At 44.4% G+C, this 24,480-nt stretch overlaps 1 protein-coding gene across 1 annotated transcript in view; it reads left to right on the forward strand.

Annotated features, from left to right (window-relative positions):
- WDR54 (WD repeat domain 54) overlaps positions 1-24,480 on the forward strand; it is a 1,113,980-nt gene that overhangs the window by 370,940 nt on the left and 718,560 nt on the right. The gene's annotated exons all lie outside the window — the stretch shown is intronic.

The raw sequence follows: 24,480 nt of genomic DNA on the forward strand, positions 1-24,480 counted from the left end.
ATCGGCTCCGGCCGGAGCCGATCCTTCTCTGTCACAGCTTCCAGTATCGGCTCCACTTGGTGGCGATACCGGTGAATTTTTGCACTCATGGTCGGCTCCAGCTGGAGCCGACGTATCCTCGGCTCCTTCGGCTCCATCCACCTCCAGGAAGAGGTCAAGATCCCCCATCATTGGAGTCTATCCACTCGGCTCCAAGATCACCCCTGCTCTCGGAGCGGAGCCATCGGAGCCGATCTTCTCGGTCGTCCAGGCTTTCTGACCATGACCTTGAGAGAGTGGTGAGTAGGCTATTAGTCTCAGGCATTGGCCCAAATGCTCCATAGCCCATCTCATCAGACCATAGCTATTACAAGTCCACCTATTATTCCTCCTTTGACTCTCCCCCAGAGTTCGGAGCCGGACCTCCTCGGAGCCGTGACTGTTGTGGCGTCAGAGCTGATACCTCCCCCTTCAGCTCCGTCATCCTCTGCTCCGATCTCCTCCTTGATGCCTTCATTGGAGGGATCTGGGTGTCTGGTCTCTCTCACCGACTCCGAGGGGGCTAGTGGCATCGGACCCTTGTCCGACCCCGTTCTCCCTCTCGGAGCGTCGGCGCTGGTGAGCTCGGCCCCGACATCGGCCTCGGAGCCATCCCTGTCGGTGCGGCCTGGAGTTCCTTCCTCTTCGGAGTGGGAGCCCTCTGGCCTGTCTGATGGGGGAGCCTTCGAGGTGATGAAGAGTGTACTAGCCCCAGGGCATATTCAACGGTCAGTTCCATCAGCTCCTCCCACTACAGTGCCTGCTGACGTCTCTTCCCACTCTCTTGCTCCCGGGCCCAGAGATCCAACGCCTCAGGTTTCCCCACTGGGAATATCTTCCTCTTCCGTGGCTTCTCCTGACCCTTCAGGTGAGCCTCCGTGTAAGAGGACATGTAAGAGGAAACATCTGGACTCCCCGGAGTCTATTACATCCGATACCGACTTGGATCTCTTTCTCAGACATCCTTGAAATCCTTAAGCAGAGGGGGAACTGGCCTTCCCTTAATCCTTCCGAGGATGAGTCTGTTTACTTGGAGGCGTTTGATTCTCGACCCTCCACCTCCTGGGTGTCTCCGCCTTTTGACCCCCTTATGGATGTGGTGGCTCGGAAGGCATGGACGGCCCCGGATTTGGTGGAACCCACTCCTCGGAGGCCTTCTAAATTCGTTACGGCCCCAGCTGATAGGCAATTTTTGACAAAAGGTGTCCCAGTTGATGCCATGGTGGTGGCTGCAGCCACCAAGAAGGAACTAGCCGATCCTTCAGTACCTATCCATCCTCCTAACAAGGATTCTAGGACTATGGATAGATACGGTAAGTGGATGTTTTCTTCAGCGACCTTTGCCATGCGGTCGCTGAATTACTTGTGTCACTTCACCCGCCTTCAGAGAGATGTTCTCAAAGAGTTGGGAGAAGTTTTACAGGATCTGTCAGCTGCTGGGTCCCAGGATAAAATTAACTCACAGCTAGGAACCCTAAACTCTATTGTTAACTCCTCCATGCGGCTCATTTCATATGCAGCCGATGGAGCCAGTAGGGCCGCAGGCACAGGAGTGGCATTAAGGCGTCACACCTGGATGTGGCTTTGTAATTTTGCAGACCCCTTCAAGGCGTCCTTCGCAAGTTCCCCTTTTGATGATTCAACCTTGTTTGGACCTCAAGTGAAAGACACCTTGACCAGATGCGAACAAGATGGCAAGACTCTTTCTGCCGTAGTAGTCCGTTTCTCCACCCCTTCAAGACCATACCCTAAGGGTCAGAAGGGTGGGAAAATGTGGTTCCGCAAATCTCAAGGAGTCATGCCTGACACACGAGGTCAGTTTACCCCCAGAAGCAGAGGGGGTAACAACAGATGCCACCCTAGGGGCAGAGGGGATCCACAGAATCAGGGTAGCAGGGAGCCTCTCTCTGACAAACCCTTCCAGCATCCCTGAGATGTTGCCTGATTGTCCACCTTCTGAGGCAGTCGGGGGAAGATTGTCGCTGTACCCAAAAGCCTGGCTTTCCCTTACTCAAGACAAATGGGTACAGTCGATCATATCTGAGGGTTACAAAACTCCCTTTATCCAAACCCCAGTTCAGCAAAAGGGAACCCTTCCAGATGTTCCACCCGGTCTAAGGGAACTAGCAATACCAGAGATATCAAAACTGCTAGCAAAAAGAGCCATCCAGCCAGTCCCAGCAGACCAACTAGGATCCGGAATCTACTCAAGGTTCTTTTTGGTACCAAAAAAGACAGGGGACTGGAAATCAATATTAGATCTCAGCAAACTAAACAAGTTTGTAAAAAGAACAAGATTCCAGATGGTCACGCTACAGTCCATTCTACCCTTTCTGGGCAAGGACAATTGGATGTGCTCCATGGACCTTCAGGATGCGTACTATCACATCAAAATTCACAGGCGCTCCAGAAGGTTTCTCCGCTTTCGGCTGGGGGCCAGTCACTACCAATTCAGAGCCTGCCCTTTGGTCTCACTACAGCCCCCAGAGTGTTCACCAAATGTATGGCAGTGGTTACGGCTCACCTGAGACGTCAAGGATTCCAGGTATTTCCATATCTAGACTACTGGCTCCTCACTGCCACCACCAGGCATCAACTTCTCCAAGCCAGAGATTACACCATTCACATTTGCAGAGGGCTAGGAATCTCTCTAAATTTCGAAAAATCTGCCTTGTCAATCTATTACCTTTATAGGTGCCAATTTGGACACCGTACAACTTTTAGCAAAGTTAACAGATCAAAGGGTCTTAGATATTCAAAACCACATCCATGTTCTTCTTCAGAGCAACAAAATTCAGGCCAGGTATGTCCTGAAAGTATTGGGTCTTATGGCGGCCGCTATAACACTTCTTCCCCTTGCCCGCTTTTGTATGCGTCTCCTACAGTGAATGCTTTTCGCCCAATGGTCTTTTCAACGACTCCTTATGCATCACAAGATCATGATAACTCCAGCTTGCAAAAGGCACCTGTCCTGGTGGATATTGTCCCCTCAAGTCCATCAAGGCAGACCCTTTGTTCCTCCCTCCCCGGTCGCCACGCTTACATCGGACGCCTCCCTGATCGGGTGGGGGGGGGGGCATTTTCAGGGCAGGATGGTCCATGGCACTTGGCAACCTTTCGAATGCCACCTGCATGTAAATGTCCTGGAGATGAGAGCAGTGCTTTTAACGTTGCAAGCCCTCCATGACTCTCTTCCCCTGGGGACTATTGCAATCCAAACGGACAATATGTCCGTAGTGTGGTATATCAACAAGCAGGGCGGAACCAAGTCCTATCCCCTGTGTCGAGAGGCACTCAGACTTTGGCAGTGGGCAATCTCTTCTCAGCGGTTTCTGATAGCAACGCATATCCCCGGGAAGTCCAACATCATAGCGGACAGGTTGAGCAGAGCTATTCTCATGCCTCACGAGTGGTCTCTCAAACAATCTGTGACAGAAGAGATTTTTCAGAAGTGGGGTCTTCCTTGCTGCGATCTTTTTGCTACGCCTCAAAACAGCAAATGCCCTGACTTCTTCACCCTTCCAGGCCATCCCCCCAGAGACGCTCTAGTCCAAGATTGGCCCCGGGGACTTCTCTATGCTTTTCCACCTTTTCCTCTAATACCACAAGTAATTCAGAAAGCAACCGCCTTGAGAGCCAATATGATTCTCATTGCCCCTTATTGGCCTCGACAGATATGGTTTCCGTTCCTGCATCGTTATCCTTTGGTACAGCCTTGGCATCTGGATCCGGTTCCAGATCTTCTGACCCACCAGTCGGGGCAGCTGCACCAATCCATACCTTCTCTCAACCTCACTGCTTGGTTGCTCCACGTCCGTCCCTAGCCAGGCTTCCTATGATTTCTAATCCCGTCCAGGATATCATAGTAGCTTCCCTTAAATCTTCCACCAGAAGGATTTACACTAGTAAATGGCAACGTTTCTCCTTCTGGGCAAAAGCTAGAAATATAGATCCCTTTACTGCTCCGATTCATTCGGTCTTAGACTTCCTAGCTGAAATTTTTCACTCAGGATCTTCTTCCTCCACAGTAAAAGTTCAGTTGGCAGCCATTTCAAATTTTCATATAGGCTTGTCGGACCACAACATCATGTCCCATAAGCTTTGCAAGGCATTCCTTAGAGGTGTATTTTTACTTAAGCCTCTGATCAAAGACCCTCCACCCCAGTGGGATCTAAATTTAGTCTTAACATCCTTGATTCTGCCCCCCTTTGAACCTGCGGCTTCCTGTTCATTGAAATTTCTTTCCTGGAAGACACTCTTCCTAGTCGCTATTACTTCTGCTAGGAGAGTATCTGAGCTTCATGCCCTCTGCATTCGTCCTCCCTACTTAATCTTCCACAAAGACAGAGTTTCTCTAAGGACTAATCCGTCTTTCTTACCCAAGGTGGCATCGCAGACAAACTTAAATCAATCTATTGATCTCCCAGTTTTTTCCCAAATTATACTAATAGAGCGGAGCAAAAACTACATTATCTGGATGTTCATCGCCAGCTCCGATATTTGGACAGAACCAAACAAATCAGGAAATCTGATCAACTGTTTTTATCATATGCAGAGAACAGGAAAGGCCTTCTGGTATCTAAGGTAACCCTATCTAGGTGGCTGTCTTCTGTGACTGCATGTATTTATTAACTCAGAGGTAGAGAGTTGACTTCTAGGCCAAAAGCCCATTCAACTAGAGCACTAGCTACATCTACAGCTTTTCAAGCTAGGGTACCAATAGACACTATTTGTGCAGCAGCCACATGGGCCTCTCCTCATACTTTTGTTTCGCATTACAAATTGGACTTGGCCTCCAGAAACAGGGCAAATTTTGGTTCCACCATTCTCAAGAGTCTGTTCCATTGAGCCACCCAGGATGAAGGTGCTAGGGACGTGGTCCCATCCAGCAAGAATGAAGGCGAGATTGACAACTTAACATTGAGAAGTTATGTACCTACTATAACGTTCCATGTTAGTTGTCTTCTCTCGCCTTCTTTCTTGCATCCCACCCACCATCCCCCTAGCCTGGACAGACCGAGAAGATTGTTCCTCTTCCTTGAAGAGTCCTGATCTAGCATTTCCAGCCAAATAGCTTGTCCTAGTGTCACTAGATTATATTGGTTTCTTTGGCGGGATTATCCCCTTTTTCCTCCTCCTTTCCAGTTGGAGGACTATATTGCATAATTTTTCTTTAGCTACCAAACGAGATCTGGGTTGTTATCGCCTAGCATCATGGGATATAGGGTTGTCTCGAGCCGGTAAAATTAGCTCTTGAGCTTTAGTAAGTGGCCGAGTCGGAGCCGAGGATCGGCTCCGAACCCATCCAGCAAGAAAGAAGGCGAGAGAAGGCAACTAACATGGAATGTTATGGTAGGTACATACTTCTCATTTTCTCTCGTTGTGGAAGGTCAATGCAAAGTGGGTTCTTCAGCTCCTCGGGACTATGGCTTCCACCATTCTATTAGTACCATTAGCCAGGTTACACATGAGAATTCTCCAGTGGCTTTTGTCTTCCAATATCTCCCGCTGAGTCATCCTGTCCTGCTGACGGAATCATGCAAGAAGGACCTTCTTTGGTGGATAGCTCCCAGTCAGTTGATCACGGGCACCCCCTTTGTTCCTGCCCAACCCGTTGCCACTGTGACCACGGATGCCTCCCAGATCCGGTCGGGGGGGGGGGGGGTTATCTCGGCGGGGCTGTCCAGCACATGGCAAGAACACGAGGCTCACCAACATATCAGTGTTCTGGAGATAAGGGCGGTGCTCCTGGCATTGCAAGCACTTCAAGACCTTCTTCCTCTAGGAACTATTGCGATACAATCAGACAGCATGTCGGTAGTTTGGTATATCAACAAACAGGGTGGTACCAGATCTTACCCATTCTGTCGAGAGGCCATGCGAGTTTGGGAATGGGCGATTTCTTCCCAGCGCTTTCTGGTTGCAACTCACATTCCAGGGACGACCAACGTGATAGTCGACAAGCTCAGCTGGGCGATCCTACTGCCTCACGAGTGGTCTGTGAAACAGGAAACAGCAGACAGATTTTCCAAAAATGGGGACAGCCTTACTGCGACATTTTTGCCAGTCTAGTCAATGCCAAATGCAGCAGCTATTTTTCCCTAATTCCCCCTCCTGGGAAGACACCCAGAGATGCTCTGGCTCACAATTGGCCCATGGGACTTCTGTTTGCCTTTCCCCCATTTCCTCTCATTTCCAAAGTGATTCAGAAAGCCAGTTAGCTGGGAAGCAAGTTGATCCTCATTGCTCCTTACTGGCCTCGTCAGGTCTGGTTCCCCTTCCTCGAGCCTGTTCTGGATGATCCTTGGATCCTGGACCCAGCTCCAGATTTGTTGACTCACTTGTCAGGTTCGCTACATCCCTCAGTCCACACCCTCAAATTGACAGCGCGACTGCTCCAGTTCTATCCCTAGTCAGGCTTCATGACGTATCATCCTCAGTGTCACATATTCTTATGTCCTCCCATAAACCTTCAACTAGGAGGCTGTATGGCAGTAAATGGAAAAGATTTTCTATTTGGGCACAGAAAATGAATGTAGATCCCTACACTGCTTCTATCCCTGTGATTTTGGAATTTCTCTCTGAGCTTTTTCAGCAAAGATCTGTCGCTGCCACTTTCAGAGTCCAATTGGCTGCAATTTCTCATTTTCACTTAGGGTTTCCAGATACCAATTTAATGTCTCATAAGCTATGCAAGACCTTTTTGAAAGGAGCCACTCTACTGAGACCACTGCTGCAAGAACCTGTGGCTTCTTGGGATTTAAATTTTGTGTTGTCCAAACTGACATCTTCCCCGTTTTAACCTTCCCACTCATCTTCATTGTAATTTTTGTCTTGGAAGACTTTGTTTTTGGTAGCTATCACCTCAGCTAGATGGGTATCGGAGTTACAAGTCTTGTCTGTTAAGCCACCTTATTTGATCTTTCATAAAGACAGGGTGTCACTGCGTACTAATCCCTCCTTTGTCCCCAAAGTTTGTTCACCTGCTACCTCAAATCAATCCATAGAACTCCCAGTGTTCTTCCCTAATCACCGTAATGCAGCTGAATACGGTTTTCATCAGCTGGACGTTCATAGACAACTACATTTTTATTTACAGCGGACCAAGAATTTTAGGAAAGCAGATCAACTATTCATTTCCTTTTCTGACTCCAGATTGGGCTTACCAGTTTCTAAAGTGACACTATCTAATTTGATTTCCAGTTGCATAGCCTTTATCTACAGTTCGGAGGGCAGACCTTTACCCTGCAGGATCAAGGCTCATTCTACCAGGTCGCTGTCTACCTCTGCACCCTTTCAAGCCAGGGTCCCACTTGATAATATTTGTGCAGCAGCTACGTGGGCTACCCCTCACACTTTCATTACACATTACAAATTGGATTTAGCTTCCAGGGGTAGAGCATCCTTTGGCTCCATGGTGCTCAGGAGTATTTTCCAGTGAGCCACCCAAGAATAAGGTGCTAGGGACACTGTCCCATATATAAAAATGAAGGTGAGATTGGACTACACAACATAAAGAAGTTAAAACTCACCATAACGTTCCATGTTGGTAGTCCATCTCACCCTTCATTTTTACCAACCCGCCCTCCTGCCCCCATCCTGGAAGAATCTGGAGATAATAATTTGGTTATCTTTGGTTGGAGACCCTTTAGTATTCGTTTGTCTGCTATGGTTATTTCTTCTAGTGAGCAGCAAACAAGATCTGGGGTTTGTACTGGTGCACTATGGGATACCTGCTTAGCCATGAGCCAACCAGAAGTCTTCGAGCTTGTAAATCGGCCGGCTCCGAACCCATGTGTAAAAATGAAGGGTGAGATGGGCTACCAACATGGAACGTTATGGTGAGTACATAACTTCTTTTTATCACTGGTTTTTGAACTGTCTTGAGCCAAGACCATTGTAAAAGGAACTGTCTTTTGTTGGAACCCTATACAAAGGACAGGGTAGTCATTTTCTTTTCAGTATTATTATGACTTCCTACTAGTACTAACCTCTGAAGTATTATTATGACTTCCTTATTATTGCAGACTTTTTCACAAGTGATCAAGTCTTGTTTGGAGAAAATACTTGTTTCTCAGTCAGGGACTTCAGATGAATCTGGGGAAATATTTACTGGTATTTTCTCTAAGTATATCTTTTCTCATCCCATTCCATATCATTGTTTTTTTTTTCCTTTGGACAACTAGAAGGTTAATAGAAGCAATGTCTAAGATTTTCATATCAGCCTTTGGTATTTCCCTGGAAAAATCTCAAAATTGTAGATTTCTTGGTTTCAACTGTTTTCAAGCGTCTTTGATCACACTTCACTTGTGACAAATTCAATAACTGATTCCTTGTTCCTAATCAGTCTGTTATCCAATGAACATCAGATTGTATTTGTGGACTATGTTTAAGTGGAGAAGATTCCAGGAGCTCTAAAACTAGCAAAACATTTAAAAAATAATAAAATGCTAAGAGATAAGAGCTCTGACAAAATGTTTTATATTCTCCGAGCTATTTGTCATCTTCAGACCTTCTACTAGGGATCACGAACAACGCACAGTGATAATACATAAATAATATGGGATAACCAGGTCCACACCCCCTGTATTGTTTATTATATTCAGTCAGAGCAAAGCATTGTTGCAGAGGGTCTATATTAGAACACCAAACTTTCAAAATTTCGAGTGTTCTAATATCGAACTTTATTAATCGAAAATTGAAAACATCGAACTTACAGAACAGCAAATTTTTTCCTAGGGAAAAAAATTGCTGTTCCAAAACACATATGCACAACACATACACACAACACAAGCACACCAAACCAGCAGCAATCCACGCACATACACCTAAACTCTTACACCTAATCCTACACTATACTATACATACACCACTAACTATCCACTTACCCTAACTCTAAGGTCTGTCACTATCGCACAGTCACCTCACCCGCGCCCTAACCCTCACGTCCACACAATCGCACACTTACCTGAACCTGACCCATAACTTTCCGTCACAGTGCTGAAAATACCGAAGCAACAGAAACGGACAGCCAAATTCTTTCACTAGGAAAAAATTTGGTTTTCTGTTTCTTCGATATTTTCAGCATTCACTGAAAACGGGTCGATATTAGAACACTCAAAATTTTGAAAGTTCAGTGTTCTAATATAGACCCATTGCAGACAGGCTAAGCAGGACCTGAACAGACCCTTAGAAGGTAATTCGAACCTGGGATCTTCCAGAAATTGGGCCATCTGTGGAGAAAGTCTCAAGTATGTCTTTTTGCCCCCAACTATGACAGTTAAAGAACATCTGCTCCACATTTCCGTACTCAAGCATGAAACTCAGATATTCTTTCATTCCCATGGATGGGAATATTGGTCTTCCACCCTTTCGTCTGATAACCAGGGCTCTTCTAAAGAATTCAGAAATACTCTCCAAAAATCATTGTGGTGACTCCCTTTTGGCCCAGTGGCCCAGACTACAATGGTTCTCCCTTCTTTTCAGTGTGGCTAAGGACAATTACTGCAGGTTTTCTCAAGGGACAACTCAACTTACACAAAACAGGGTTGTCTGATAACACCCCATCCCTCAATTTTTTCAGCTAATTGCTTGGATGATACAATCATGAGACTTTTTAGGCACCTTTTTGTTTGAGGACAAGCAGCAGGTGTTAAACGAGGCGAACTGACCTGTGGCAGGAAAGTCAGAGATGGATATGTGAAGATTTCTAGTTGGTGTCATTCTATGAACCAGGTTTATTTTAAGGCTAAACTCATCTTGACCAAATCTGCTTGTCTGCTTTAAGATTTACCCCTTTATACCTTTCCTCAGCTTTAGGAGTTGGCAAAAAGAGATCTAATGTTGTCATTTTAATTCGTTCCTCAACAAATGGGGTTTGAATCCAACCCTCTGATCTGACTCACCCACTTTCTGTAGATTCTAGGTTCTGACTCTTGAAGTCCTCCCTTACTCACAATGCCCCTAACTACTGAGTTACCCCAGATCTCATTTGCCTCTCCAAGACTGGACAGGATTGAGATTTCTGAAGCTCTTAATGCATTTTAGTGAATGCATACATTTCTAGTTCTTCTCCGTTATCTTGTTTTCCTTATAATAGTTTATAGTATCTCCCTCAACTCTTTTCTAAACTTTTCTATACCTTTCTGTTACCAAATTTAACGTTCTTGTTTGGTAATCTTAGCTATCATTGTTAAACTTTCAACTTTCTTCCTCTATTACTTCACCGTAAGGGTAATCCTTTGTCATACCATGGTTGCTATTAAGATTTCTTTTTTCTAATACCTGTGTAAAAAAAAAAAAACTGTCTTTTTTTGTGGGCACTTTGCAGTTTCGCAATGTGGCTGATAAGCCTACTGGGTTCAAAAAGTGCATTTCCTGTGGGCATAAGATCTCCAACTCTGATTCCCACAGGTTGTGTTTGTTGTCTAGGCCCGAGACACTTGGACACTTCCTGCTCCGTTTGTGTGGCATGTAATCTAGGGCCATTAGCAACAGGAGAAATAAACTATCTTAAAAGGCCTCCTACTGGCTTACACTCCTTCTGCTGGTACTTCATCAGGGGCTCAAACCCCTTCTCATAAATGTAAGGAGCCCAGGGAGCAGTAACACACCCCTGCATGGTCTCCTCAGTCAGCACCTTCATCTCAGCCTCCTAGGAAGGTTGCAAAGAGTTCGGATTCAAAGTCTTCAGATCTGACAGCTACTGTTACTGACCCTCCTCAGCTCAGTACACCAATGTTTTCCCCAGAGCCATTATCCCTGTGGTTGAGGTCTTTTTTTTTCTTCAGGAGATGTCTAAAAAGTCTTCCAGGCCACCATCCACTTCTTTCTGTCTTAGGTCCTCACGAAGTCTTTCTGAGTTGCAGATAGATAGGATGATGAAAAAGTTCCTCAGAACACAGATCCAGATGGGGGTCCTTTCGGCTTTGTCTCCCATCATATCTCTGAACCTTAACCTTCCTTCTAGTCTGTAGCTGCTCCTTCTCCAATCTGATCTGTCGTTTCAGACCACTCGGATCCGAGATCCCCAAGAGATGAACCATCGGATCTGAAGATTCTTTTATCTTCCACTCTGGTAACTTCCCTGATCCAGTCTGCTCCTAGCCTTTGGAACACAATGGTTTGCAGAGCTGAAGCATCAGGATAGGATCCAAGGGGTTGACTTTGAAGCTTTTGGAGCCATTGCTTCCCCTGGGGACTTCGGCATTGGCCATATCTCTGCTCTGTCGCCTCCCTCAGAGAGGAGGTTTTCTTTCACCCCAGAGTAGTTTTGACTCTTTTTTTTTTTTTTTTTTTTTTTTTCTTCTTTGGATCCATTCCCTGTTTCCTTTTTGTTTCCTGTATCTGAGTCAACTCATCCTACACCTCAGGGACAGCCAGCATGGATGAGCTTCCAAGTAGTTCCCACCAGGGAACTCCCTGCTTCTTCTGACACCTCCCCAGAACACCCCACTTGAGTAAGTTCCTAGGAAGAGGTCATGCAAGAGGAGATCCTTGGATTCACTGCAGGAATCACTCACAGAAGACACTGATTTTGATGAAGGGGAAGGGTTCCATACATCTGAGGATGTTTTGTTTGGAGACATCTTAGAGGTCCTTCACCAGAAAGGTGGTTGGTCTTCCCAAAACCCTTCCCAGAAGGAATCTGTGTCCTTGGAAGCCTTTGGGAAAGGACCATCTACGTTTTGGGTTACCCCACCTGCAGATGAGCTTACAGACCTTGTCTCATGCAAATCAGAGAAGGAACTGGACTCCATGGAACAGATCCCCAAACACCCGGATGAGATTTTGAGTGCCTATTCCAACAGACTACACTGGACCATGGTAATCCCTGTAGATGCCATGGTTGTTGCAGCAGCCACCAAAAAGGGGCTGACTGAACAGAGCATCACTGTGCATCCCCCTAATAGGGAGTCTAGGGAGTTGGACAGATTTGGGAAGTGCATGCATCGACCTTTCCCTTATGGTCACTGAATTACCTGGTACATTTCACAAGGTTACAGAGGAACTTAAGATCACAGGACCACAGAAAGTTACTAGGCTATTGGCCCTGTGGCTCTTGCAAGCCTAGCCAAGAGTTTAGCCAGTGCTCCGACAAGTCAGCCCCCGATGCCCCTGTCCAGCAGGGACACGTGGAATCCCAAGGGTGTATTTTCTGTACCCCATCCAGTTATCCAGGTTGTGCTTAAAAAGGGTTAATGAGATACTCTGCTTGATGTGGTGAGGGAGTCTATTCCACAGAGTGGGGAGTCTCTGGGACACAGATCTGTCCTGCCAACAAGTTCCGTTGATGTCACAGACCAGATTGAGGTTGTGCGTGTGGGTTACTCGAGTGGAGCTTGACCTGTGGATATGCAGCAGTCCCATCAAGGCAGGATCTGAGATTGCTTTGTATGCCAGACTTTGTATGTCCTCCTTGGACACTGGACGCCAGTCCAGACCTTCTGACACACCTATCGGGAATGACTCATCTTGATATCACAGGCCTCAAGTTGACAGTATGGTTTCTCCAATTCCAAAGATGGCTAGATACTCCAGGCTTTCCTCCCCAGTTCACAAAATTCTAGTCTTGTCCCATAAACCTTCAACCAGGAAGATTTATAAAAGTAAATGGAAAAGGTTTTCTTTCTGGGCTGAACTGAGAAAGTTGGATCCTTTCACTGCTTCACTTCTGGCTATTTTAGATTTCCTCGCCTCCATCTTTCATGACAGTACAAGCTTCTCCACCATTAAAGTTCAGCTAGCAGCCATCTCCAATTATCAAAAACACAACATGAAAAGCAGGAACTGTAGATTATATACAACTGCACATATCATATAACATGTCAGAGATAATGCTTCTCCTTTGGCTTCAACTAGATTATGTTAAGCCTTTCTTAAAGGTACCTTCTTACTGAGACCTCCAGTTAGAGACCCTTCCCCACTGTGGAATCTGACTTTAGTGTTGCAGAGTTTGGTGCTTCCACCTTTTGAACCTTCAGCTAAAGTACACCTTAAGTTCCTGTCTTGGAAAACCATCTTTCTAGTGGCTGTAACTTCAATAAGAAGGGTATCTGAACTCCAAACACCCTCTGAGAAACCACCATATTCTATTTTTGATTTTTCACAAAGAGTTACCTTACGTACTAACCCTTCTTTTTCTACCAAAAGTTGCTTCTGAAACAAATATTAACCAAGTGATCAATTTACAGTACCAGTTTTCTTTCCTAAGTTAGACAATAAAGGGTAATGCACCCTTCATCTTTTAAGATATACATAGGAAACTTCTTAATCCTGTGACGATAAAAGCAGACTTTAGGAAAACTGAGCAATTGTTTGTGTCCTTTTCTAGTTCTAAGATGGGAAGCCCAGTCTCAAAAATTATTCTAGTCAAATGGACAGTGGATTGTATTTCCCATGTTTATTATCTGAAAAGTTTAACCTTGCCAAGACAACAAAAAACTCATTCAGCTCAGTCAGTGGCTACATTTCGCACTGCTGCCACATGGTCTAATGCTCATACTTTTATTTCTCATTACAAATTGAATAACATCTCCAAAAACAGAGAAGCATTCAGCTCTGCTCTTCTCCAGAACATCCTTCCATGAGGGCCACCCAAGGTTAATGTAGTTGGGGACTTTGTCCCATTCATTATGGAATAAATGAAAATGACAACATCAGATATAAAAGTTAAGTAGTCACTATAACTATGCATCTGTGTTGTCCATTTTCATTCTTCCTCAACTTCTCTCCCACCTTTCCCCTTTCTATGTCTTTGGGAGAGACCTAATGGACTTATTAGGAGCACATTTCCTATTTGAGTTTCTGATTTTTTAGCTATCACTTTTCTGTCATAGCTATGTTGCCATACCTTGTCGTCATATTGTACAATAGCAGCAAACTCGATCTGAGGTAACTCAGTAGTCACAGGCATTATGGGTAAAGGAGCAGCTCTTGAGTCTGATTCTAAAATCTAAAGAAAGTGGCCAAGTTGGATCTGAGGGTTGGATCGGGAAGAATGAAAACAGACAACACAGATGCATAGTTATGGTGAGTACATAACTTTTATTTTTTACTTTTATGTCTACCTTGAATACTGGTGACTTCCTCTTCAGATTATTTATTTTTGCTTGTACATTTTACTCTGTTCCATTGGAACCTGCTCATCAGGCTGTTTGGAAGTGGCTATCATGGGAAACCGATTATGTTCATCATATTGATCACTGCTGCAGTAACCTTAGCTATGTGGGGTATATTCTGCCAAGGATATAACAGGCCAGGGTCCAAAACTTCAGGGCATCTTCCATGTACCCAAGCTGTCAGGCAGCTCAAGCTGTGCTGATTAAAAGATAAGTCTAAGCATGAAGCCCACAGGAGCTTTACTGTCACCGAAGAGTATGCTCCTCTGAGACATTCTAGGATCAAAGGTTGGCTTGTGTTTTCCTTTGCTAGGCAGATGACTTCTGTTTGGGGGGATAAAAGCTTCCATTTTATTAATTTTGTTGATGTTTTTTTACTTTCCTCTTCATGAAAGTTATTTAAAAGCTAGGAGTGTTGTGTTTTAATGAAAAGTCCCAAGACTGTAACATACTTTTAGACAGAGTGCTTGTTTATTTCTGTCAGCTTAAAAGTGGTACAAAGTAAATGAAAACATTCTTTCTGTGGAGAACTTGGGTTTATTTTACTTTAGTGGGGCTGATATAATGTAAAGTGCGTTTTACTGTGTTTTTCTGTTAAGTTACTTTTTTTTTTTTTTTTTTTTTTTTTTATGTGGACTGGTAGCATTTACCGGCAATTGCTGCTTGTCTTCCTCTGGAAAGAGGCTCCATTTTTGTCTTGACCATTGAACAGACTAACTTTCCCATAGTCAGTCCTTCCAGCTACAAAAAGAAAAAAATAAGTAAACAGCCTTTGCCACCACAGCAAGCTAGTAATTTCCCTCAGCCAAAGATGTGTAACTTGCTGTGGCCCTTTGTTGTACTTCAGACTACTCATCTTTTACCCCAGATCCCTTTGGTGTACCATCTATAGCCGCTGTAGACAGGGGGATAGCCACGTCCTCTACGGCTGTTAGGGTCCCCTTAATGGACAAGGGAGAGCCACTCTTGTTGGTCCTGGGAGGTGGAACAGGGAGGGTTTCCCTGTTGTAGCAGAATGTTGTGTCCATCTCTGGGGAAGCTGCTGCTTCCATTAGTAACACTGTTGGACCCATTTTTCGTGTCAAAATGAAACACAAAACCAGGCATGTATCTACTCCTTCTCAACTGTCTTTAGATAGGAGTAGTTTCCTTGGTCTGACTCTGGATATAGTTCAGGTTACTGATCCTTCTCGTAAAGTGGTTTATGGTAAAAGAAAAATGGATTTCTCTTTTCTTGAATATATTCAAGATTCTGAATCTAAACAGGAAGATAGTTTTTTTCCTCAGCTGATTCAGACTTTGAGAGCTTAGTTTCTGATTCTCCTTGTGAAGGTTTCTTTTTCTCTTTGAGTATTATTGCTAGAATGTGCCACTATTTTCTGTGGGAGAACATTGAGGTTTCTCAGTCTCTCAGAAAAATACTATGGTTTTTTTACAGAAGGATTTTCCAGAACTTGAACCCATTCCTCCTCTTCTCTCTGCTTTAGAGGATGTATGTGCTACTGCCTGCAATTTTCCTGGCAGTCAGCCTGTTACCTCTAAAAAGGCAGATAGGATATATAAAGTTTGTCAGCATTTTAAATTTTTCTACAAACCCAAGCCAGCAGCTGTAGCTTTAGTTGATCCCACTGCTGCTAAGCACTTGGTTAATTCCAGTCCTGCTCTTTGTGATAATGATGGGAAAAATATTGATAGGTTTGGGAAAAAAGTGTATACTTCTGCAACATTGATTGTCAAAATTTTTAATTGTCAGGCTTGTATGTTAAAGTTTGCTCTGACAAATCTTGAACATCTGAGGAATTTTTTATCTGCAGTTTCTTCTTGTATGGAAAACCTGCTTTAAATAATTTAATTTCTTCTATTGCCCAGATCACTCCTCATTGTTTACTGTGTGTGTGTGTGTGCGCGCGCACGCGCACTTGCTCACATGTGTGTGACTCTGTTGATACTTCAGGGCTATGACCACTGGTACTGTTTTGAGGAGGTTTTCTTGGCTGCAGTCTCAGAACCTTCCAGATGATAAATGTGAGATTTTTAATTCTCCCTTAGATAGCTGTTTTAGTGTTTGGCCCCTCTGCTGCAGAGGTGATCAAAAATGTGTTGAAAGGGGCAAGCAGATCCAGAGAATCTCTAAATTTTTCAGCCCTCCTTTTCCAAATTTTCCAAGAGATTTTCTATCTCCTCGTTCAGTTTTTGGCAAAAAAAAAAAGTCTGAATGACTATTCAAGACACCCTGTGAACCCTCTCACTCTGGCCGATTTTCTCTTAAGGAAAGTCTGAATTGCCATTATTTCTCTTTGGCAACAGATATTATCAGACAAATGAGTTCTGAAAATCATTCATCAAGGTTGCAGATGGCAGTGAGAACAAATTCTTTTCCAGGGGCTCATTCCTCATCTTCCAGATCAGACTGTTTTTTTTTTCCATGGTTCTTTATAACCTGCTGTCCCAATGAGTGATGGAACTAGTTCTTCCTTCCCACATTGGGAAGAGTTTTTCTTCAGAATGTTCGTAGTGCAAAATGAAATAAAGTTCTCAAGACCAGTCATGGATCTTTCTATCCTAAACCTGTTTGTGATAGTGCTCAAATTTAAAATGATGTCACTTCAGAACCTGTTGCTTCTTCCTCTTTCAAGTTTTTCAACACTAGACTTGAAAGATGCTTATCACATCCCTATTCATCCAGGCTTCAGACATTTCCAAGGTTTTGTGTGTCTGGAGCACGTTATCAGTTCTCTGCCTTACCCTTTAAACTATCCACTGCAGCAGCAGTGTTCACAAAGGGTCTACCGCCAGACATAGCCTATTGCAGGTACAGGGTGTCTACGTTTTTCCATATTTAGATGACTTGCTTATCTTTGCAGAGACTTTTTCAAAGTGTCAGAAATCTCTGTCTCTTTGGTGAGAGATCTCTTGCACAAGCTGGGATCTAAGAGAACATTCTAAGGTCTTTCTTGACTTCACACATGATTGTGTTCCTGGGATGACAACTATACACTTGGTTCAAAGAACTTTTTCTTTCACAGGAAAAATAGATTTTTATCTACATCTATCCTAAAGTTTTCCACTCAGGTCTTAGTCACTGTGTGGTACATCAACAAGCAAGGAGTATGCAGGTCATACCTGCTTTGCAGACTAGCCATATTAGCTTGGGATATAGCTTCATAGCACAGTTTCACACTACAGGCATCCTATGTTCCATCGGAGAAAAATGTTGTGGCAGACAAGCCGAGCTGGGCCAGGGCAGACCCTTACAAATGGAAACAAGATTAGGGGTGTCTTCCAAGATTTGATCCATCTGTGTGGAGTTCCTCAAGTAGACTTTTTGCCTCCTCTCTGAGCAATCAACTAGAAAATTCTGTTCCAGAACTCCATGCAAGAAGGTCTGGAAGACCGATGTCTTTTTTTCTTGGACAGGAATGCTCCTGTATGCTTTTCCACAATTTCCACTAATATCCATGATACTTCTGAAGTTTCAGAAAGAATATGCCAAGATCAATGTGGTGGCTCTCTTCTTTTGGTAGTGGCCTGGGGCAAGTTCCACAAGTTTCCTTACAGAGTGGCTCTACCCACACAAGAATGGGGGTATTTGATGCACCATGGTATCCATCAACTTCAGTGGACTGACTGGATGATAGGGTCTTAATTCCTTTTAGGCATCTATTCACTGGAGACATGCAGCAGGTACTAATGGAGGCAAGAAAGCTTGCTTCTAGAAAATCATATGTTAGCAAATGGAAAAGGTTGTCTAGTTGGCATCAACAACATAACCAGCACCAATTCAGGGCTAGTTGTTCTCTGGTTCTACAATATTTGTGTGTTGAGTTACTATCCTATGGCCTTTCTTATTCCTCTGCAAAGATTAATTGCTTATTCCTATGTCATGATTAATTTATCAGCCATTTTAGCATGTCTGCCCATGGATGTTCTTCGTCTCACATTGCTGCAGTCATAACCTGTGGGTAGTCCGCTGTCCTCGATCGGCCCGAATACCAAAGAGCTGGGCTGGCGTCGGTCATTGTCACCTAGAGCTGACGTCAGTACGTAGTAGTACTTAAGCGCATGACCGACGCCATATCCTCAGTCTTTCTTGCCGCGTGGTCCGAAGCAGAAGCAGCGTTTGCAAGTGCTGTTCGGCATTCTGAAATTTTCATTTATCGAGTTTCAGACCGAAGACCAAGTTGAGCTAAGCACCCCGTTGGGGAAATCTTTGTCTTTTCTTGCCTCAGTTATCCGGATGTCAGAAAAAGTTAATAATTGCATTTCTTGTGGGAAACAGATACCTCATAGGGATTATCATTCTTTCTGTATTCCTTGCTTGGGGCCTGAGCACGACGTGGTCGGGTGTCGCTTTTGTGCTAGATTTAATAAGCGCACCATTAAACGGAGATTAGACTGTGCCAGGCTTGTTTTCGGTAAAAGGTGTAACTATAACATGCCGTCGGATCCCCCGACGCCCGCTACCGCTAAAAAGCGTAAAGATAGATCTTTGAAGTCTAAACCGGATGAGTCGTCCGTTGCGGACGCCGGTTCTACGGAGCCTCCGGTTGAATCTGTGGATCCTGCCAAAGGTTTGGCTGAATCCCAGGGGGAACCTTTACTTTTGCAGGAGTTGGCCTCTCAGGAGTTAGGCCCGGCTGAAGGTGCTTCTCAGGTGTCTGTAGTTCCATCTTTACAGAAGGTTATTAGGCCTTCTACTTCAGTGGCTAAAGGCCATGCTAAGGCCAAACCTTGCCTTGTTGGCCCTGGTCATAGTTCTAGCTCTCCAGCCCCTGTTCCTAAAAAGCATATGTTGAAAATGGCGGAGGACTTGATTACTTTGATCAGGGGTTCTATGCCCCCCCCCCAGAGAAGAGGCCTAGGGTGGAGGCAGATTTAGAGGGAATGGATCATTCCTCAGACTACTCTGATTCCTCAGCTGAAGAGATTCAGGAATTCCCTTCTTATTCAGATTCGGATGCAGAGGACTCCTGTCCTTCTGCTTCTCCAGAGGATTTTTCTTTTTCTGAGACTTTACATTCCATCAGGGAACATTTCAAGTGGGAAGGTCAGGATTTTTCAGATTCTCGGAAAAGGCTTAGGGAATTTTTGTTTCTGCCACAACATAGGCCCTTGGCTATTCCTCCTGTCTTAGATGTTGTTCAGGATGTTTTTTCTGAATTTTCCTTTAATCCTGATTCTTTGCCTCCTGCCCCTGTTAAACCAGACAGATATTACAGAGTTCCAGAAGCACATAAGTATTTGTACAAGAGTCCTAGAGCTGATCCGGAAACTATTATTCAAGGTCCGAAGGGTATTAGGGCTTCTGTGGCTAAGAATCCAGTTCCTTTGGATAAAGATTCTAGAGCTTTAGATAGGTGGGGGAAAAAAGTGTACACCTCCTCTACGTTGGCTATGAGGGCTTTGAATTGCCAATTTCATATGCTGAAGTATCAGAACTTTTTGTTAGGTCAATTGAAATCTAAGGTGGATGCTTTATCTGAGGGTATAGAGTGTAAGGAGCTCCAGGAGTTGGTTCATGCTTCAGATCAAGTTGGCAAGCATTCTTTGCAGTGTGGTTTTGATGCTCTTCAGGCTTCATCCAGGGTGGCTGCTACAGGTTCAGTTATTCGTAGACATGCCTGGCTTAAGGATCAAAATTTGTCAGAGCATGTTAAGGCTCGGATTTTGGATGCTCCTCTTCAATCTGAGGTACTTTTTGGTCCTCCTGTGGAATCAGTTTTGAAAAAGATGGAAGATAAGGCTAAGTCTATGCAGACGGTCAAGGATTTTATGCCGGTGCAGCCCCCTAAGTTTAGTAGGAATTGGCCTGCTAGAGGATGGTCTTATCCTTCTTCGGATTATCAGTCTAAGGGCAAGTCTAGACGTGGTAGAGGCAGAGCTCACGCTCAGGGTTCTTTCAGACCTAGGACTTGGAGTTCTCCTGCACAGTCTTCTGGTGAGGGCAGGGGTCAGCCCTTTCGTAAACAGACCCAATGACCTGTATCTTCCGCTGCCAGACCCTTCTTTACTGGCAGCTCCTCTAGGAGGAAAGTTGGGACTTTTCAAACAAAACTGGCATTTGGTCACCCAGGACAAATGGGTGTTGGATATAATAAATCACGGTTACAAGTTTTATTTTCACACTTTTCCCCCTTTCAAAGGCATGCCGGATGTGCCTCCTCAGCAAAGGATGGAGGCTCAGGAGCAAAATTTCGTTACTTTTGCAGATGGGGGCAATTCAGGTGGTCCCTCCGTCAGAAGTAGGCCTAGGTTTTTATTCCCGTCTATTCCTAGTGCCAAAGAAAGGAAACACTTGGAGGCCAATTCTGGATTTGTCCGTTCTCAATACCTACCTAGACATTCCAAAGTTCAAGATGTTAACATTACAACAACGTCTGCCTATGCTAGGCAAAGATCACTGGATGGTAACCCTGGATCTCAGAGGCCTATCTTCACATCCCTATCAGGTCCAGCTGCAGGAGATTCCTGAGATTTCGGGCTGGTACTTCTCATTATCAGTTCTCTGCATTGCCCTTTGGTTTATCTACTGTGCCCAGAGTATTCACAAAAGTTCTGGCTCCTGTAATTGCTTTCTTCAGACAGAGAGGAATACAAATTTATCCTTATCTGGACGATTGCCTGATTCTTGCTCAAAACAAAGACAAGTTACTACAACATCTCCAGTATGTAATGGCAGTTTTAAGGTGCCTAGGGTATTCTGTGAACGAAATAAAGTCCAGTCTAGTGCCCTCTCAGGACATGTGCTTTCTGGGTGTGAGACTGAATACAGCTTCTCAGATGGCTTTTCTGACCCCGGACAAACAAAGAACTCTTCCCCTATACTTCCAGCAGTTATCAGTAATGTCCAGGCTGGCTGCAAGGACAGTCCTTCAAGCCTTGGGGTTCATGGCATCTTGCATTCTAGTACTTCCCAATGCCAAACTGCATATGAGGAAGCTACAATGGTATCTCAAAAGTGTGTGGACTCAACACTGCCACGGTTTGGACACTGTCATTTGGATTATACCTTGCATCCAGAAGGAATTCTTGTGGTGGGCTCAGGAATGTCACCTAAACAAGGGACTCTCTGTGACCCGACCAGAGGCGAGTCAGATCCTAATGACGGATGCCTCGGACTTGGCTTGGGGAGCACACTTCAATGGGAAATGGATACAAGACATGTGGCCTCCCAAACTACTACATTTGCATATCAACATGAAAGAGATGTTAGCAGTCCAATTTGCCTTGATGGCCTTCAAGGATCTACTTCAGCCGGGACAGGTGTTGATTCAAACAGACAACACAACAGTCATGTGGTACATCAACAAGCAGGGGGGAACCCATTCCTACCCTCTTTGCAGGCAAGCAATGATTTTGTGGGAGACTGCTCTGAGTTTGCACTTCAGTCTTCAAGCACGGTTTCTGCCAGGAGCACAGAACTCCCTAGCAGATGTATTGAGCAGACAAATTGTGGATCCCCACGAGTGGAAACTGGACCCTCAGGTATTCAAACAGTTGACAGTGGCTTGGGGAGCTCCAGACATAGATCTGTTCGCTTCTCCACTGAATTTCCAACTGCCAAAATTTTGCACAAAGATGTTCCACCCAAATGCTTGGAAAGTGGATGCTCTATCTTTCAGTTGGAACAACCTTCACGTTTATGCTTTCCCCCCTCTGCCTCTTCTTCCCAAGGTACTCTTGAAAGTCAGGCGGGGCAAGCCTTGCATGATTCTAATAGCACCAGATTGGCCACGTCAGCATTGGTATCCTCTGCTGAGGAGTTTAATTCAGGAGCCTCCTTGGCCTTTGCCACAGGTTCCTCATTTGTTATCCCAGTCAAACAATCATTTTCTCAATGTTCGGGTGCAGTCCCTCCATCTAACAGCCTGGCGTATTCTGTAATGGAGCCAGTGGGGTCTCAGCTTCCTCAACAGATTTTAGATGTCATTTTGGAAGCCAGGCGGCCTAGTACTAGAAAAGTTTATGCTGATAAATGGAAGAGATTTTTTCTTTGGAGCACAGCAAAGGGCTTTGATGTTTCAGTGCCTAATTTGAGTTTTGCACTACAGTATCTTACTGAATTACTGGACAAGGGTTTGTCATTCTCTTCTGTGTAGGTTCATGCTGCAGCCATTTCTGCTCACTATGATTGTGACCCTCCTTTATTTTCTCACCCTTTGTTCAAACAATTTCTTAGAGGGGCAAAGAATATAAGACCCCCACGTAGAGCTCCTACTCCTTCCTGGGATCTCAATTTTGTGTTGGAGAAGCTTACTTTACCTCCTTTTGAACCTGCAGCTACGTCTGAACTGAAGTTTCTGTCTTGGAAGACTGCTTTTTTGTTGGCCATTACTTCTGCTAGGAGGGTATCTGAATTGCAGGCACTCATGGCAGTTGAACCCTTTCTGATATTCCATAAGGATAGAGTTTCTTTGCGTACTAACCCTACTTTTATGCCTAAAGTGATTTCTAATGTGGCCTTGAACCAGTCTATTCATTTGCCTACTTTTTATGCTGATCCCCAAAATAAGGGGGAAAAAGTCTTGCATTCTTTGGATATCCACAGGCAGCTACGTTATTATTTGAGCAGAACTAAAGAGTTCAGACAGACTCAACAGTTATTTGTTTCCTTTGCTTTGGGTTCACAAGGGAAAGCTGTTTCAAAGCAGACTATTTCTAAGTGGATTGGTCAATGTATTGCTCTTGTTATTCTCATCATGGGAAGAATGTTCCTGCTGGGATCAGACCTCATTCTACTAGGGCTACTGCCACATCTACTGCTTTTGAGGGGGTAGCTACTAAGGATATTTTGGAGGCAGCTACTTGGAGTTCAGTACACACTTTTACTAAGCATTACCATCTCCCTCTTTATTCCAAGTCCAGGGCTGGGTTTGCCACTGCAGTTTTACAGGGCATGTTAGCAGCTCCTAATGCTACTTAGTTTGCCAGCCTCCCTTTTCCTTTGCTTTGGGATTCTACCCACAGGTTATGACTGCAGCAATGTGAGACGAAGAACATAGTACAGTTTTGTACCTACCATAAATGTAGATGTTCGAGGATCTACATTGCTGCAGTCCAATTATCCCTCCCTCCTTCCCCTGTATAGTTTGTGGTTGCTATGTTTTTGTTTTTTGGGATAATCTTTATTTCCACACTGGTAGTTGTTGGGCGTTTACTATTTTGGCTCTGGCCTTCTTCCATTCTTAGGCCTTCTGACATCTGGGGCAAGAAAGACTGAGGATATGGCGTCGGTCATGCGCTTAAGTACTACTACGTACTGACGTCAGCTCTAGGCGACAATGACCGACGCCAGCCCAGCTCTTTGGTATTCGGGCCGATTGAGGACAGCGGACTACCCACAGGTTATGACTGCAGCAATGTAGATCCTCGAACATCTACATTTATGGTAGGTACAAAACTGTACTTTCCTCCTCTTTCAGTGCAGTCTTTCATAATGTTCTTGAAAGGGGGTTTTGCTTAAGAATCCTCCCAAGAAAACCGGTAGCCTCTCCTTGGGATCCTAATTTCATGTTACAGAAGTTAACACTTGCTTTATCTGAACCAGCTAATCTGAATTACTTGAAGTTCTTAACATGGAAAACAGTTTTACAGATTACTGTGACCTCTGCAAGAAGGGCATCTGAATTTTAAACTTTTATGATGAGTCAACCCTATCCCATTTCCAGAGGGACAAGGTTTCTTTGGGAACTAATCCTTTTACGCCTAAAGTGGTATCTTAATTTACTTTCAGCCAAACTATCCATCTCCCTGTAAATGTGATGGAGAAAGGATACTACACACTTTGGATGTCTACAGGCAACTCATCTTGATAGAAGAAAATCTTTCAGAATTTCTTATCAGTTGTTCATTTCTTGTGAAGGTAAGACGAAGGGATAAACCTGTGTCGGTCGATGTATTTCCAAATAGTTGTGTTGGGCTGTACTACCTTTTGTTATTCCCACCAGAATAAAACTGTCCCAAGCAGGGTCAAAGTTCACCCTACCAGGAACTTGGCTTCATCTATGGCTTTTTAGAAAGGGCTGGACTGTAGAAGTAGTCTAGGGTTTCCCTTGAAAAGAGAATACTAGCCTTGTGTTACTAACCCCGGTCAACAAAGGGTAAATAAACAAAAGCAGTAATTTGGTCATGTGTACATACTTTTTACAAAGCATTAGAAGCTAGATTCCTTCTCCAGGTCTAGGTCAGGCTTTGTTAGGACCATTCTCCACTGGCTTATGGACTCTTCCCCTTCCACCTTCCAGTTGTTATAAATTATGGTAATATAACCAATATAGCTTAGGCTACTGCATTAATGACCAATATGATGAACATGTAGTACAGCTGTGTAAGTATACTTAGC

This window comes from Protopterus annectens, chromosome 2.part2 (assembly GCF_019279795.1).
Source record: "Protopterus annectens isolate FY-2018-M chromosome 2.part2, PAN1.0, whole genome shotgun sequence".
NCBI lineage: Eukaryota > Metazoa > Chordata > Ceratodontiformes > Protopteridae > Protopterus > Protopterus annectens.